The sequence below is a fragment of the Protopterus annectens genome, chromosome 8.part0, assembly GCF_019279795.1.
Source record: "Protopterus annectens isolate FY-2018-M chromosome 8.part0, PAN1.0, whole genome shotgun sequence".
NCBI lineage: Eukaryota > Metazoa > Chordata > Ceratodontiformes > Protopteridae > Protopterus > Protopterus annectens.
The window spans coordinates 1,878,156,935-1,878,174,808 of record NC_056741.1 but is presented as its reverse complement, the minus strand read 5'-3'; the positions used below and the strand labels follow the sequence as shown (position 1 = coordinate 1,878,174,808).

The following is a 17,874-nucleotide window of genomic DNA, read 5'->3' as shown; positions in this document are numbered from 1 at the left end:
GGGTTTTGTGTGCTACAACTACACATAGCAAACTGTTTATGCAGGATATCTGTAGCTAGGTTGACAATATAGAGAGATAATGGGCATAACGTATGGGGGATACTGTAACTATTGCTGTCTGTGCTGCTTGTGTGACATGTATGGTTGTAGCATAGATTTTCTGACATATGTACTGTTTTACACTGTGATGTATCATGTCATCAACTACTGACAGTTATCACTCTTTGCTCAGTTATTTATCAGGAAAATACAAGATGAATGAAGCTGAGACTAATATTCTGAATCATATAGACTACACATTCTGGCACACACCTGCCATTGTGGAGGGATAGCTACAGACAATAGACTGCTGGTTCTGTGTAAATGGTCCAGCAACTTGTTAGTATGCTGGCTGGGGATCCCCTCCTTGTGCTTTTCTCAACTTCACGAATGGTCATATCCTGCTGGGGCCATACCTCTCAGCTGTACAGATAAACCTAGGTTATCCAGAGGCAGGACTCATATATCTGGTCAGTTTACCTTCACATTGTGGTTTACAAGCAGTTTTGTGGCTATTTATTCATGGGTTTGCAGTCAGGGAGTAGTATGGGTGAACATTAGAGTTTCAGACTTCACACGCTCCATGACATCCATGCTTCTACACCTCCCCCCCCCCGTTATTCTCTCCTCCTCCTAACATTATGTAAGCAATATCTCAGAGGTATCCCTATAGTTGGGTCTTTATCCCAGTAGTATTTATGGCCTGGTCCACAGTCCTTGCAGTAGGACATGGGGAGGCATGCTACTGGCATTTGTCAACATGGCCTTGCATTTGTATTCTGTTTACTGTGTTAGGCTGTTAGCTGGGACCCCCTGACATTTATTATATTGGCACTATTAGTGAGGCATGGGCCTTTGCCAGAGGACTGTAGACCATTTGAGAGTGCTGCAGGCCATCTGTGACTGCATTTATATGTGGGATTGTGGGGGAGGTGCACACCTGCATACTTTAAATATTTGCAATGACTGTACTGGTATTTTGGTTACCCTGTTGGCTTCCATTTCATATTGTGTTGTGATCTATCATGCAGAAAGGAGGCATATCAGTATAGTACACAAGTTAGATGTTAATGGCATAAATTTCAGTTTCAGACTTCTTACCCTTCAGAACTAGAATGCAACTGCCAGACCTGTTGTGGCATGACTGTGTAGATCTGGTGGGGGGCTGTTCAACTTTGCCATCATTTGGAGGCCTTAACCCGGCCTTTTTTTAAGGTCATCTACACCTGCCCTGCTGGGTGAGGCCGGAGGTGGGCATGTGACCCTCACTGACATCCATGTGTGTGACCTATTGACACCCACAGTTATATGAGCCATCACATGTACTGTGGTGGGGGTTGTCACCTTGGATAGTGCTGCCTAGTATGTTGACACCAGTAGTTATTATGAATTTCCTGCTGCCACATATAGCTGTCTGCTGCTATCCCATTCAGCCACCCAATTCCCTTGCATGCTTGCATCCATATCATACATACAAGTATGAGAACATACTACTCTATTCAGTAATTGATAGGAAGGGTGACTTACCTTGTTGCTGGGCCAGTATTGAGCACGGTGCTGGAGGGTTGACTATGTTGGATGCACATAGTACACTCCCTTTACATGATAAAACTCAGGTAGTGTCATGTTTGGCATCTCTTTTGCTGTATGTGTGAGTCAGAGAGAGGTAGCAGTCCCTGGGTCCCAAAGCTCAGGTAGTGTCATACTTGGCATCCCTTTTACTGTATGTGTGAGTCAGAGAGAAGTATCAGTCCCTGGGTCCCTACAGTGTCAGTGTGTGTGCAATGTGTTGCCTCTTTGCCAAGGCATGGGCATACTGGGCATGCCTCCTTCTGCCTACAGGGGCAGGCTCAGGATGTTCCTCCTCCGAGTCCCTCTGTGCCTGTGCTGGTCTTGGCAATGGTGCAGGACTGTGTGGCCCTGCCCCATGCTGTTCCTGCTGCATCTCTTTCTGCAGGATCATACTGTGTAGCATGGCACATACTATGAACATGTGTGTACATGTAGCTGGAGAGTACTGCAAGGCTTCACCAGATATGTTTAGGTAGCGGAACCATGACTTGAGCATCCCAAACACATGCTCTACAATGATCCTGGTTTGTGCGTGTGCCTCATTATGGTGTTCTTGTTCAGGTGTGTATGCATTTCCGATGGGTGTCATCAGCCACGGCTCCAGTGCATAGCCAGCATCACCCACTAGATGGCCATATGAGATGTCCCCCCCTGGCAAATGCCTGATACAGCTGTGAGCAATGCCAGATGTGGGAGTCGTGATAGCGTCCAGGGCTGCCAGCACACACATTCATAATAATGCCCTGGGCATTGCACAGGACCTGGCAGTTGATGGAGGGGAAGCCCTTGTGGTTTATGTAGATCCCACCCTGCTCGCCAGGTGGTGCTTTGATGTGGACGTGCATGCAGCCTATAGCACCAACTACCTCAGGGTATTCTGCTATATGGTGGAAGAGATGCATACATCTGGTCAATGCCTCACAGGCGGTGGGGAAATATATGTGCTCAGTGGCATGTTGTGTCATGGCATCCAGGAACTAGTGGAGTACCCTGGATGCTGATGCCTGTGAGATCCCCATGATATCCCCGGTTGGTCTTTGGAAGGTACTTGTGGCTAGTATTCTTAAACCTACACATACCTTGGTATCCACTGGAATGGGTTCCCCTCTATTAGTTCTGTGTGTGAAGCGTGGCTGGCACAGCTCAAAGATTTGCTGTAGAATGTCACTGTCCACCCTGTAGTGCTCTACTATCTCCAGCTCATGTAGGCCCTGGTAGGTTACCCTGGGTCTGTACACTCTTCTTCTCCTCCTCACTGTGGGTCGGTTGTCAGCATTCTCCTACTCACCACCCTCAGTCTCTAGCACACATTGATGGAGTAAAGCAGCAGCAGCTTCTAACATTTTTAGTTAGTTTTGCCATTTAAAAATCCCCTGTCTTTGTACACCGGTGGTGTAGAGTTTGTGGGAAAAAAACAGTCTGTAGGGTGTTTGCATAGTTTATAGTAGTGTGCTGGGCTGCTGCATGTGTAATTGGCTGATTCTGATACACTATACCTGCCAGCTATGCTAGTTCTCCTTGATTGCCTTCCTACTGCTGTTTCCCCAAAACAGAGTCTGAAAGGTGTTTACATAGTTTATAGTTGTGTGCTGAGCTGCTGCATGGGTATTTGGCTGATTCTGATACACTCCACCTGCCAGCTATGCTAGTTCTCCTTGATTGCCTTCCTACTGCTGTTTCCCAAAACAGAGTCTGAAAGGTGTTTACATAGTTTATAGTTGTGTGCTGAGCTGCTGCATGGGTATTTGGCTGATTCTGATACACTCCACCTGCCAGCTATGCTAGTTCTCCTTGATTGCCTTCCTACTGCTGTTTCCCCAAAACAGAGTCTGAAAGGTGTTTACATAGTTTATAGTTGTGTGCTGAGCTGCTGCATGGGTATTTGGCTGATTCTGATACATTCCACCTGCCAGCTATGCTAGTTCTCCTTGATTGCCTTCCTACTGCTGTTTCCACTTCCAGTTCCTCCCAATTTATGCCCCGAGGCGTGCCATGCATACCCAGTGCTCAAATGTAAATAGTGCTGCCATTTCCACTTTTTTTTCTTTTTTTTGTTTTTTGTTTAAATTCTGGTGCACGGCACGCACACCCGTTTAGGCTAAGTACACAGTGCTCAGACACATCTGACATACCCCCTTCCTTAGGTGTGCTTTGCTAAGGGCAAACATGGGCCACAGAGCTCCAATGAGCTTACAGCAAGCATGACACACCCCCTTATGAAGTCATTCAGCTCTTACACTTGCACTATTGTATTGCTGCACCTACATATTAGGTACAAGTTGACACTTTATTTATTTATTTATTTATTTTAGATTTGTTTACTGGGAGAGTCCGACTGGGCATAAAACCCTTTTTCAGTGGAGGCCCGGGGAGAAGAGCTCCATTGTTAGTAGACTATTATGTTAGTATAAAGAAAATCCTATAATACAATAAAGAAAAAAATAGTAACAGACATTCATACCTGTAAAAAGACTAACACAGAATAAATAAGACCAATAATCTTATATAGCAATTCTTCTAGAACACAGTTCTTACAGTAGTAGCAGGTAGTGACATTGTATACAATGAGAGTGCAATTACGATACTTACTCATATACAGGTAGCATAGCAAACTGAAAACTTAAAATGTGATAGATATTAACAGCGAGAAAGAAAAAAGACAACATAAGGTAGTCATATGACTTAGATTCAATGCTCATTACATATGCAATTCAAATTTTAAAATCAGCTAGTTCTGTGGTTTGGGCTACCCATGCCCAATACATGTACAAGTCCCAGGAATTGGTGAGGTGGGCTTTAATGTAATGCTTAAAGTTTCTTAAGCTAGTTATAGTTCTAATTTCAAGTGAGGCATTCCACAGTTTAGCTTCTAGTAGGAGTATAGTGTCACCTGAGCTATTTTTACTCCTGTAACAACAATAAACGCACTGATGGAGGTAAAACCAAAACACCAGACTTCCAACCGTAAAATCCAGAATTTATTGAGTAACTGACAACAATAAAACGCTAAGAAAAAGTTTTGAATAAGGTGTGATTTAAACAGCTCGTGCCTTGGTGTCAGTATTTGTGAGGTATGTTTACATATTAATGAGTTGTACTATATTCAGATGCCATTGGATAATTTAAATGTTTAGGTTAGTATATAAGTGACATTAGTAATTATGTTTGTCTGATGAAGTCTATATGAATAGATGAAAAACGCGGTGATTCATTAAGTGTTTTATTGTTGTCAGTTACTCAATAAATTCTGTTTTTTACGGTTGGAAGTCCAGCGTTTTGGTTTTACCTCCTGCAGTGCATTTATTGTTATTACAAGTTCATTTTCGCATTTGTATCTCCTCATATCTGGTTATTTTTACTCCTGGTTACTTCAATTAGAGCTTTATTAGTGGATCTTAGTGGAAGGGTACTTATATGGGGATTGAGGAGGCCTTGTAGAGCTGGTGTTTTATCGGGTTTATAGTACATTTGGTGGGTGGCAGAGAGTTGTGTGAGGATGAGTTGGTGAGGTAGTTCTAACCAAGATAGTTGTCTTAGGGCCTTACAATGATGGGTTCTAGGAGGACACCTTGTGGCAAATGTTGCTATTTTGTTATAGCAGTCATCTAGCTTGGTTAGGTCTGCTTTGGAGAGCTTGGTAAAAATGGGTGAGGCGTATAGTAAAGTTGACAGAATATGAGTTCTGTTTGTGGTTATTCTGGAGTTTGTGGTTAGGTAGTTTTTGCATCTGTATAAGGCACCTATTTTCTTGAAAACTTTTTTTACAGTCTGAGCAATGTGTAAGTCGAACTTCAGATTTTGATCAATAACAACACTAAGAAGTTGGGTGGATGGTACTGGTTCAACCAAAGTCTTATTACTGGATGTAATGTTGAAGTAAGTGGATTGGGTTTTGAATTTAGTGGAGTGGCAGAGCATAAGTTTAGTTTTATTTGGATTCAAGATTAATTGGGCATCTGCCAACCATGATTCAATATCACTGAATGATGTTTGGGTTAAGTTCTGTAGTTCAGATAGAGTTGGGGCAGAACATATGATAGAGGAATCATCTGCACACTGTATAAGGGTGGCTAGAGTTATAGCATTATGAAGTTTATTTGTAAACAGGTTAAAAAGGAGGGGGCCAAGAATAGACCCTTGAGACATGCCCATAGTCACTGGTAGTAAGGGAGAAAGACATTTGTTCCACCATACCGCTTGTAGCCGATCTATGATGTAGTTCTGAAACCAGGCTGGAGTGGAGTAGCTGGAATGGAGTAGCTTAGGTTCAGTTTGGACATGGCAGTCAGCAGTTTGTTATGCGACACTGCATTGAAGGCTTTTTATATGTCTAAAAAGATTGCTGATACTAGCTCACCTTTATTTCTAAGTTGGCTGATGGTGTTAGTGAAGCTAATAAGAGCTGTGGTAGTACTATGGTAGGGGCGAAAGCCGTGCTGAGTATTTGTAAGTAATTTATTGTCTAGGAGATGATTAGCTATTTGGGTGTGAACACACCTTTCAAAGATTTTTGATAGAGGGCATAGGATTGCTATGGGTCGATAGTTAGAGAAGTCGGTGGAGGGACCTCCTTTGTGTAAGGGTATGATGTGAGCAATTTTCCAGAGAGTGGAGATGCGTTGCTTGGATATGGAATGGTTAATTAGTATGGAAACTGGATAGGAGATGGGTTTCAGCTGCTATTTTTAAGTATGTTGAGGGTAGGTTGTCAGCTGCCAGGGTTGTGGGTTTTAGCCTGAGCAAGTATTTGTGTACGTTGTGGGTTGGAGCTGGCTTTAAGAAGAATGTGTTGTTATTATCTAGTAGAGAGGTTAGGTTGATGGGCATTGATGCAGAGTTTTGGTTAGTAAGGATTTTGATGAAGTCAATGAAGTATTTATTAAACTGGGTAGCAATACATTCTAGGGGATTATTTGCTGTTGGTTGAGGGGTCTTAGTTTCACCTGGTTGTAGTATTTTAATGAAATCTGTGATTCAGTATAACTCCCCTCATTTGCATACCCCAGTGTGTAGGTTGTTAATTACTGCACTAATGCAGACCCTTTCCCCATGACAACCAGTTCTCCCTGATATTGTTTACATTCTGCATTCCATTGACTATAATGGAAAAATGCAGATTTAACTTGAAATTTTTTCCCATTTTTTTTTTTTTTTCGGTATGATCCCATTTGCAAGCCGTTGCCCTATGCTTAAACATACACACACACACACACACACACACACACACACACACACACTCACAGTTTTATTTTTCAGTTTTTTTTTCTTTCTAATATATTTTACACTCACTAAACAGCAGAAGCGGTGCTTAGTGAGCGCAAAATAATGACGGACATTCCATTTTCTCAGTCCGAGCTCCACAGCAGCATGATATGCTGCCTTGAAGCACTGGACTAATTTTTCAGCGGGTATTACTTGTACATTAATACCCTGCTGAAGAATGCTCATTCTCCATTCAGGGTACTGATGTACAGTAAGCCCATTCTCTAATTATTTTTAACCCCGTCATAACACCATCACTTTCATAGGTTCATAAGAGGTTACTAGGCTAATGGCCCTAGGGCCATTAAAAGCCTAGCCACGTAATACCTTTGTTCCCTAATTGACAATTTTTTGATGGTTTGATTGTTTGCAGAGTGAATCTATGATCAGCACTGGCTGACCCTGTCCATGAGGGACATAGGTGGCACCCCAGGGAAGAATTAATCCTAAAAACAACATTGACATCAGGGAACAAAGTTCAAGCTATAAACTAATTTGCTCTTCCTGTTATAACTTACAGTTTTGGAGTGACTGACTGGCCTCAAAAGGTGTTGACTAGATTAGAGAGGGAAACAAGAAGGATGCTTCATGCTCACCAAATGATTTATAAAAATCAGTGCATACCAAGATTATAAATTTTGCTCTCTGAAGGAGGTATGGGCCTCCTTGAAATTGATTACATGTATAGATTTGCAATTGTGGGACTGCATACATATCGGCTGACCTCACAAGACCCAAGCATAGTGAAAGTTTTGAAACAGGAGGAGAATAGATTAACTTCCCTTCTTAGTCTAGCAGAAGCATATCAGCATCAACCGGGAATGAGAATCAAACACGAAGTAGATAAAAATCAGGAAGCAACTGAATGTGCCAAAAAACAAAAGAAAGAATATAAGGTGAAGGAGCAGATGAGAAGGCAAGAAAAATGGAAAATGCATAAATATAGTTGCAAGTATAGAAAACTCCTGGAACTACCTCATGTTGCAGGATTGAATGCAGGAATGGTTAAGGAGAGGCAAATTCAAACCAAAAGATGAAAGGTTAATATTGGCGGCTCAAGATAGTAAACTACATGGTTTACAAAGTCCATTGAACATGTGGGAGAAAGACAGATGTAGGTTTGTAAAACACAAATGGAAACAGTTGCACAGTTTGTTGCTGGTTGTGACATACTAATGGCAGTAGGACTGCATACAAAAAGGTATAATAATGTGGCAAGACTGTTGCACTGGGGATTATGCAACCACTGTAATACTGAAGTAGCTGAAAAACACTGGAAACATGAGCCACAAAGCATCATTATAAATGATGAAGTCTACATCACATGGGATCACCCGTTACCAACAGTTCAAAAAATAGATGCGAGAAAACCAGATACAGTAGTCCATAAAAAGAAGACAAACGTAGCACTGATCATTGAAATCGCTACACCTAGTGACTACAGTGTCTTGCATACAGAGAGACACAAAGTCATAAAATATCAGGATTTGCAGGCAGAAATGAGAGCAATGTGGAAGAAAGATACCCAGACAGTTCCAATAGTAGTAAGAGCAATGGGTCTTATTAAACAAAATCTACAATCTTATTTAAATATATTACTGATACATGTAACTCCTTACGAATTGCAGAAGGAGTCATTACTGGGCACATTGGTGGTGCTATGATGAGCACTTCTGGCTGACAACAAAGACTGAAACAATACTAAATTCATGAACTTTAATTATACTTTGACTTAGGAATGGGGTCTATTCCAGTCATGGTATTAGAAACCCAAAAGATTTGGAGAAATTAGGAAGTGAATTTATGGTATCCCATCCAGTTGTCCAGGTTGCACTTAAAAAGGGCCACTGAGGAGCTCTGCTTAATATGAATTAGGAGTTTATTTCAGAGCAGCAGCAGGCTCTGGGAGACATATCTGTCTCTCCACTATGTTTTGTTTAAGTCGCAGGCTAGGATGAGATCTCTGGAGTGAGTAACTCTTGTCCCATTTTATTTGCAGATATGCAGCATTTCCATTAGGACAGGGTCAGAGACTACTGTGTAGACCAGGCACAGGCCACCTGTCAACAGCCTGCAGGGCACAAAGTACAGTGATAGAGCTTTCAGACTATCCATGTAGGTCATGTTTTGGAGTCCCTGAATTCTCTTGCTCAGGAACCTCTGAAGTCTCTCTAGCTACTGCAGGTGTATGGTGAGGCACATGCAAGAGGGAGCATTGTACTCTACTAGTGGTCTGATAAGGGTGGAGTACAGAGGAGTTATAATATCCTTGGTCTTGGATACAATGACCTTATTTATGAGATGTGCGATGTAAAAGGCTTTCCTTACCCTGTGGACACATAGTGATCGAAGTTTAGACTGCTATCAACTTGTGTTCCCAAGTCGCATACCACTAGCTTCAAGCTTAGGGGGGGAGCTGCCTATATTGTGATTTGCAGGTGTTACCTCTTTGTCAAAAGGGACAATGATGCACCTTTTTGCATTTAGTTTTTAGACAGTGACTTTGGCACCAGTCACTTGTCTGTTAAACCCTCCAGCAATATGTTAATGTCTTTTGGAGGCTCAATGATTGCTCCCAGTTTGCAGTCATCTGCAAACTTGGTAAGCCACAGGCTCATCTACCTTTGCCTGGACTTCAGAGAAATATTTTCTAAACAGTAGAGGGCCCAGCACAGAACCTTGTGGTACCCCACTGGTAACTGTTCTATTGGTGGAGTTGGAATCCACATCTTTGACAGTATGGGTTCTGCTGGTCGGCCAGTTGATTACCCATCAAGTGACATATGGGTTCATCCCCAGCTGGGAGAGTTTCTTGATGATACCTGAGTGGGGGATTGTGTTGAAAGCTTTGTCTAAGTCAAGATAGAAGATATGTACTGCTTTGTCTTTGGCCAGGGCTTTTGTGACTTTCTCACATAAGTCCACTAGGTTTAGTAAGCATGATCTACCCTTAATGAAGCCAAACTGGGTCATTTCAAGAGTTTGAAGGTTGCCTATGTCCTTGTTGATAAGGTCCATTATGATTCTTTCCATGGCCTTGCAGATAAGGCTAGTTAGGCTTATGGGTCTAAGTTCCCAAGGTCAGTTGATGGCCTCTCTTTGTGCAAGGGGGTTACAGTTGCTGTTCTCCACTCTGCTGTGCTCAGACTATGGTTAAAGAGACTGCCAAGTGGATCCACTAGGTCATGTTTTAGGTTGTTTAGTAAGCAGCCTGGAATGCTACCTGGTCCCATAGAGACTGTGTTTTTAGCCTTTGAAAGTGTGGATATGACCTGCTCATTGGTGATATTGGAGAGAGGACAGGTGTCAGTTATGCTTTGGGGTACAGCTGGTGAGGACGGGGGGGTGAAGTTTGCACCAAATTTGTCAGCTAACAGGTTGACCATTTCCTCAGGGTCAGTGTGATTGGTACCATACATTATGAGTTTGACATATTGATGGGTATTCCCTTTTAGATTTCAGATGTGGTTAAAGAATGCCTTATGATTGTCTTTAGCTACATAAGCTAATTTAGCCACATACCTACCTTTAGAGGACTTTACCAGATAATCTGATTTGCTTGATCAAGCTGTGGAGGACATTCTGCTACAGTAAAAACATTTATACCCTGGTTTCCAGTCATTGTTCTTTAACCATGTTTCACAAACAATAACTACATCAATCATGTGGGAACATATCAAATTTTCTAACAAAAAAAAATAGTAATGCTCCTGGCATTATCAACCATCAGAGATGCATCAAATGTTGCTATCTGTGAACTGTTAAGTTTTTGGCCTGGCAAAAATCCTGCCTTGTTTTTGTCAAATATTGCAAAATATTTGCTGCAAAATTTCTCTACCCTGGTCTTTACAAGTACACACCATCCTTTCTGAACAAGTGAGACCAAAATTAGGCTTGGATGCTCTGCACAATTCCAGTTTGTAAAATGGCACATTTTTTATGTAGGTATTTAGCCAAAAAATCTTTTAATTTCCAGTTACCTGACTTCCCTTTCTATATGTGATTTATGAACAATATGTCCTAAGGCCTGTACAAGTTATGCTATCCAATAGGGCTGTAAGGTCCATACTAACAGTCAGAGAGTCCTTGAGGATGAGATCATTTGTACTAACATGAATAAAAACAGATTAGTATTTCCTTATATTAAGGTATTTTAAGGCCTGTCTCACATCCTCTATTTTTGCTCCTTGCAAGCATAACACTATTCGATATTGATTATCTTCTCTGCAAATGTAAGCAGTAATAGCTCAATCTCAAATTACAAGAATACATTTTCTGACCAGATCTGAATAATCTTCAACTTTTGATTCAGTAATATCTTCTCTATCAATTGTTACAAAGGAATGATCTTCATCACCATTAGTCTTATTAATCCCACTGTTTTCATGGCTTATTACATTTGCAAGCATACAATTCTCCTCCCGCTGGCTTTGTATATCAACAGCTTGAGCCATGTTGTCAGCGTCTGTCTTTTTCCTCTTTTTAATAACAGTAAAGTTCTTCAGTCTTTCCATGTTCAATTTTGATTTCTTCCTTTCCAACTGCTCCTTGTCTCTTTTTTTCCACCTTCTCTTTTGGAAAAATGATGCCTCCTTCTGTAGAATGAAGGTTTTCTGATAGAAAAATGTTATCATTTCCTGTAACCTGTGCATTACATAACAACGCAGTGTCCTTTTTACTATGTATTCTCTTTTCTTTAAAGACATTTATCAGTTTCTTCTTCATCCTTGTAATTTGCTGTGAACCTTTTCCATTTTTTTCTTTTTTCTTTTCTCCTAATCATTAATATATGTGCAAAAATTGTTCTCCAAGCTGTGCCAGTTGCACAGGTGCAATTGTCATTAATAAGTCTAGATTTACTTCTAATAATGGTAAAGCAAATCATCCAACTTTTCACAAGGAACACAGTGTTACTGGGTGTTACTTTTTAATATACATAGCATTTATTACACTGTACAAGATACCTGTGTTTTAGGTTCATAGGTTCATGGGTAGATACTGGGCTATCTGCCCGAAGGCATATATTAGCCCAGCCACGTTGTGCGATATTCTCCACCCCTTTGGTTAGTTCCCTAGGCCCTTGATCTAGCAGCTAGTACCCTTGGCTCCTATCTAGTAGAGCTGTTGGTATGATCCCTGGTGTGAACATTCTGTTACCCATCCACTCGTCAAGGTTCCTCTTGAAGAGTGATAGTGAGGGGATCTGTCTTATGTAGATCGGGACCTTGTTCCATAGCAAGGGAAGTCTTTGTGAAGAGAATCTATCCCTCCAGCATGTTCTATTCATTGTTGTGCTGAGGTTTATATCCCTAGAGCGTGTAGCTCGAGTGGATTTGGTTTTGCTAAGATGGAGCATGTTCAACAGTTCTGGGTTGGACATGGCTCTGTATGTTAGACAGAGATCGCCTCTGAGAAGGCAGTATGCAACAGAGAAAATCCTTAGTTTTTTCAATTGTGCTGCATAGGGCAACTGTTTGAGGTGAGTAATCCTCTTAGTGAGGTACCGCTGTGGTCTTTCCAGCTGCTGGAGATGCCTAGCCAGGTACATTCCAATTGGTGCATTGTACTCAATAATGGGTCTGATGAGGGAAGAGTAGAGGGGCACCACTACATCCTTAGATCTTGATGCAAACCCTTTCGTGATCAGATGAGTCACATGGAAGGATTTTCTAACCACTTTGGCAACATGGTTATCAAAGGAAAGCTAACTATCTACTTGGGTCCCTGGATCCCTTATTACTACTTCAGATTTCAGGGGGTTACCTCCTATGTGGTAGTTCGCGGGTACTCTGTTTTTTCCAAAGGGGGTTACTACGCATTTTTTAGCATTTAGCTTGAGACCACGGCTTTGACACCATGCATCATTCTCATTAAGGCCCTTCTGGAGGATATCCATGTCAGCCGGAGACTCTGTTATAGCACCCAGTTTGCAGTCATCTGCAAACTTGGTCAGCCACAGCCCTTCTGTGCTTGCTTGTACTTCTGAGAAGTATATGCCAAACAGGAGGGGCCCCAGGACAGAGCCCTGAGGCACACCACTTGTTACTGGTCTGAATTCGGACACTCTTACTTTGTGGGATCTGTCTGAGAGCCAGTTTGCGATCCATCTTGTGACGTAAGGGTTTATGCCCAGATTGGTGAGTTTATCAATAATACCCAAATGGGGAATGGTGTGAAATGCTTTAGCAAGATCAAGGTAAGCCGTGTGTACATCCTTTCCCTTATCTATAGTCTGAGTAACTGTCTCAAAAAAGTCCACTAGGTTCAGGAGGCACGATCTGCCCTTGACGAAGCCAAACTCTGTGGGGTCAAGTGTTTGGAGGTTCCCAATATCTCCATTTAAGAGTTCCATAATGATTCGCTCCATTGCCTTACAGATCGGACTGGTCAGGCTTATTGGTCGGTAGTTCCCAGGGTTGGTTGTGGGCCCACCCTTGTGCAGCGGAACCACCATTGATGTGCGCCATTCTATGGGCACATATCCTGTCGAGAGGCTGAGACTGAACAGGGTATTCAGATGCAGGTTAATTCATTTTGGAGCTCGCGTATGACACAGCCCGGGACACCATCTGGTCCCATGGAGGCAGTGTTTTTAGGTTTAGATAGAGCCTTATTAACCAACATACCAGTAATAATTGGAGTTACACAATCCCCTGGAATAGTAATAGGCCCTGTAGGTGGTGAGGGGGGGGGATATTTGCACTGAACCTGTCAGCCAAGATGTTGGCAATGTCAGTGGGGTCAGTGTATTTTGTTCCATTTTGTACTAGCTCAGAACAGACCTGAGCATTGCCATTTAGGTTTTTGACGTAACCATAGAAGGCCTTATGGTTATCCTTGGCATCCTTGGCAACTTTCTTTTTGAAATTGGCTTTAGTTGACTTGATGAGGGCCCTCAATTTCTTACTAAAGCTGATCAGGGAAGATTTTTCTACTTGAGATTTGGCCTTTTTTTGTATAAGTCTCCTCCTTTTATTGTATAGTTTGCTTATGGCCAGGGTCCACCAGACTGGTTTCTTCTTGCTTGAGGAAGTAGTCTTGGTTTTATTTGGGATAGCACAGTCCATGCAATCCTGAAGATGTATATAAAGTGCCTTGGTGCAGGATTCTGCATCCTGGATATCATTATCCTTCTGCAAAGGGATAGTGAAGCTTTCCACGTCTGATGCAAGTAGTTTGAAGTTTGCTTTGGAAAGTTTTTTTACGATGGTTTCTTTGACTGGGGGAGGTGGAGGGGTGAGGACGTACAGGGTTATCAGTTTGTGGTCTGATCTGACCAGAGAGGAAGTGATAATGGGTGTGGTACAATGGGAGCCCATATCTGTGATGACTAAATCCAATATGTTGTCCCCTCTAGTGGGAGAACATACCAGTTGTTTAAGGGCATTTGAATTTATAAATTCTATGAACCACTGGGCATAGGAGTTAGAACTTTGGTAGTTCGCCCAGTCTATACCAAGGTAGTTGAAATCATCCAAAATTATGGTGTTGGGTAGGACTTTTATATTTTCCAGTGCCTCAAGGAATGCTGAGTGAGCATCTTGGGACATGATGGGTGATCTGTAACAGGCTATGACTTGAAATGTGGTTTTGCCTGCTGATAGTTGCACATGGATGATCTCTGGGGCATCATGCTGCACCACTAACCTGGAGATGTGGGTATCCTTGATGAATATGGATACACCTCCACCCTTTGTACTGCGATCCAGTAACTGAGGCTGGAAGGTATGATATGAATTGCAACTTGGTAGTGCTGGGGTGCTCTCTGGAGCCTTGAACCAGGTTTCTATCATTGCACAAGCATCGATTTTCTCCATGCTGAGGAGTGCCTCAAGTGCGTGCATTTTGAGGTTGAGACTTCTGGCGTTGAGTAGCATTACCCTTAGTTTTTGGTTACCTGTACTAGTTATGGTGGTTGGTTTGTCCTTTGAGCCTTGCCTAAAAAAGGCACTATGGGGACGGAAAGAGCCTTGGCCAGTATTCGAAAGCCTAGGGGTGACAGGTGCAAACCATCTCTGGCAAAACAGTAAGGCTTGTCTATCATGTCATCCCAGGCAGACAGACACTGGATCCCCTTAGAATGACACCAGAAGCTTAGCCAATTGTTGATATTGATCATTTTGTCTTTGCATTGTGGTATCATTCTAGGTGAAGGTAGTATGCTACTCAAGGTCAGGGTCATACCAGCTTGGGCTACATGATGAGAAAGCTCATCAATGTCTCTTTTCATGTAGTCCAGGGAGGTACGTCTTAGATCATTCACACCAACATGTACAATGGCAGCGTCATACTTGTACTTGTTCTGGAGTGACCTAAGTGCCTGTGTTATGTGGCGGATCCTAGCACCCAACAGGCAGCTGACAGTAATCTTCTCCTTGTTCAGCCTGGTGAGTGGAACATCTGTGTGCCTTACTATAGAGTCTCCTATTATTAGCGTATTGGGTATGGTGGTTTGCCTTAGGGGCTGTCGTGAGGCACACTGCTGAGGTGAATTATGTGTTTTATGGCTTATGTTTGGAGGTGCAGGTTGCTTGCTTGTCTGCTTTGGAGGGCACTGTTTCTTTATCAGATTGGTGCCTAGTGCCTCCGAATATGTTTTTGTGTATTTATGTGTATGTTTTGCCTGTGCTTGTTTTGTAGATCCATGTGTGACTGGTGGTGTGATGCTAGTGTGTCTCTTCTCCTCTTGACTGTCTGTTACAGTCATGGGTTGAGAATGCTTAGCTTCCAGTCTGGCTGTGTATTTGCATCTCTCACAGGTGATTGTGTCTAGAGGTAAGAGGAGAGGGTTGTCTGTATACATGAGGCAGTTGTGACATTGCCTCAGGATGCCCAATTCCACCAGATGAACTGGAGAGTACACCTGAAGCTGACCTCTGGACATGCTTGGAAAAGAAAATTTCAGTTGTCTTGCAGACAATCGAGTGTCTTATGCTGTATTATAATAGTGCTGTCTAGGAGATTTGGACAAGTGCTGATTTGGGTTATGCAAGTGCTGCAATAAGAGCAGTTGATCTGAATCACTTGAGATGAGTCTTGCCTAGTTCTAAGGGAAAATTTGCAGCGCAGACTTTGTGGAGCCAGGAATAGTATACCCCAGCTAACCGGCGCTGCCTGATGCTGCTCTGTGCACAAGACCACACAAAAAGAGAGTTGCAGGGTTTTAAGAGAGAGAGATCAAGGAGTTTGGAATTTACGCAAAATGGCCAATAAAACTACAGTTTCTAGGCAGTAACCACTCCTACAGGGACAGGCAGGCTGCTCAGTGTTAACCACTGCCACTGGTAAACACAGAGACTTCCCTTTAGCCCAAGTAAGCACTGGTCTCCAAGAAACTTACAAACAGTTCAGAACAGCAACTCTGTAACTGAACTTTTTTTAAATTATAGAAAGTGGGAAAATAGCAAGATTTTTTTGTTTTTTTGTTTTTATTTAAGGATAGCAGAGGCACACAAGTAGCAAACTAGTCAGAACAGTGCAATAAATTACCCCAACACGTGTGTGCTAGGTCAGAGGCAGGTAAAACGCAATTTTAAGAAAAAAACAATTTTAAATTAAGTGCAACACAAAAAATGCAATAAACAGGCTCTAGGTATGTTCTAAATATTGTTTCTAACACAGATATCAACTTTTGCAAGCAAGAAAACACCGAAAAGTAGGCAGCAATGCAGTTTTTCTAAGAAATAAATCAGAAGAAAATACTTTTAGCAAATCATTAATGGCATTCTCATTTAAGAAATCCATATTCAGCTGCAAATGTATAAAGAATTCTAAAAGAAAATAATAATCAAAATCAGTTACCACAGAATTCAAAATGAATCTTAATCAATGTCTATGAGAAAAATCACACAAACAATATGCAAATATTAAATATTTGTTTAAATAACAATATTAAATTCACTACAGTAAAGTTATTGCTGTGACTGTACAAGTTGTGAAAGTTACACAAAAGCTGGAATTCATTTACTCACTTGCATTCAAATCTCTTTTTAACAGTGAAGATCAATATATCACAAACCAAGACAGGGTTGTTTAGATAAGCTCTGTATTGTCTTCTCTGCAGTCGGTGTAAATTTTAGCTGATAAGGCCCCTTGGGATGGCTAGAATTTGCCTGTCTAAAATGTATCCCTTTCTAACACCCAGCAGTGAAAATTAAAGGTAAAACGACAAAATATAAATTAAAGTAAATATTTTTGTCTAGAAGCTATCCCATCCTTCCTGCAAACAGTGAAAAACAGTGGTAGAGAATGAAATATAAATTCAAATAAAAATGCGGTGGTGGTGCTGCGGTAGCGTTGTCGCCTCACAGTTAGACGTTGCCCATTCGATTCTCAGTCAGAGCGTCTTCTGTGTGGCGACATGCGTGAATGGGCGTTCCTTCATTGAAGGTTGTGCGTTAGGACCGGCAAGCCAGCACGTAAAAATCTACTGCCAATCATTAGCGGACCGGAGTTCCGCTGTGGCGACCCCTAACCGGGAAAAGACACAAACAAACTAGGCTACTGCACAGTCAATCACGAAAAAAGACAAGATAAATTAAATAAGCTTTTTTGCATACAGTCAGATTTATAATCTGCACGTTCATTTAGTCACAAATACTCTGGTCCAACTGCTCGCTGTTTAGAAGACTTAGGGTCACTCTGGGCCACTCAATTTCTTAAGATGTAGCTACAGATAAAATCCAATTATTTATTTGCATTATTTATATCAGATTTATGTCACAGTTTCAAAATGTGCTTTAAATTAGACAGTTGTGATCAGCACACCATTCAAATAAATGCTCTATTATGAAACTTATGTAACTGTACTTCATGTGATGCCCCACTTTTTACCAAAATACCCTGTTTTAGTTGGTTATTGTCATATCATTCAAAGACCTCCAGATCAGTGTAAGTTTCCCATGCTTCCTTAGCTAGGCAGGATGATAACATGTGGGTCCTGTCTGTCTCTGGCCACATCTCAATAGCTGCATTCTTTTTAAAAGCAACCATGTAAGCCAC

At 41.8% G+C, this 17,874-nt stretch overlaps 1 protein-coding gene across 1 annotated transcript in view; it reads right to left on the bottom strand.

The window, feature by feature from the left end:
• The window catches only part of LOC122809694 (17-beta-hydroxysteroid dehydrogenase type 2-like), a 938,791-nt gene that overhangs the window by 432,851 nt on the left and 488,066 nt on the right, over positions 1-17,874 (bottom strand). The window lies entirely within an intron of this gene.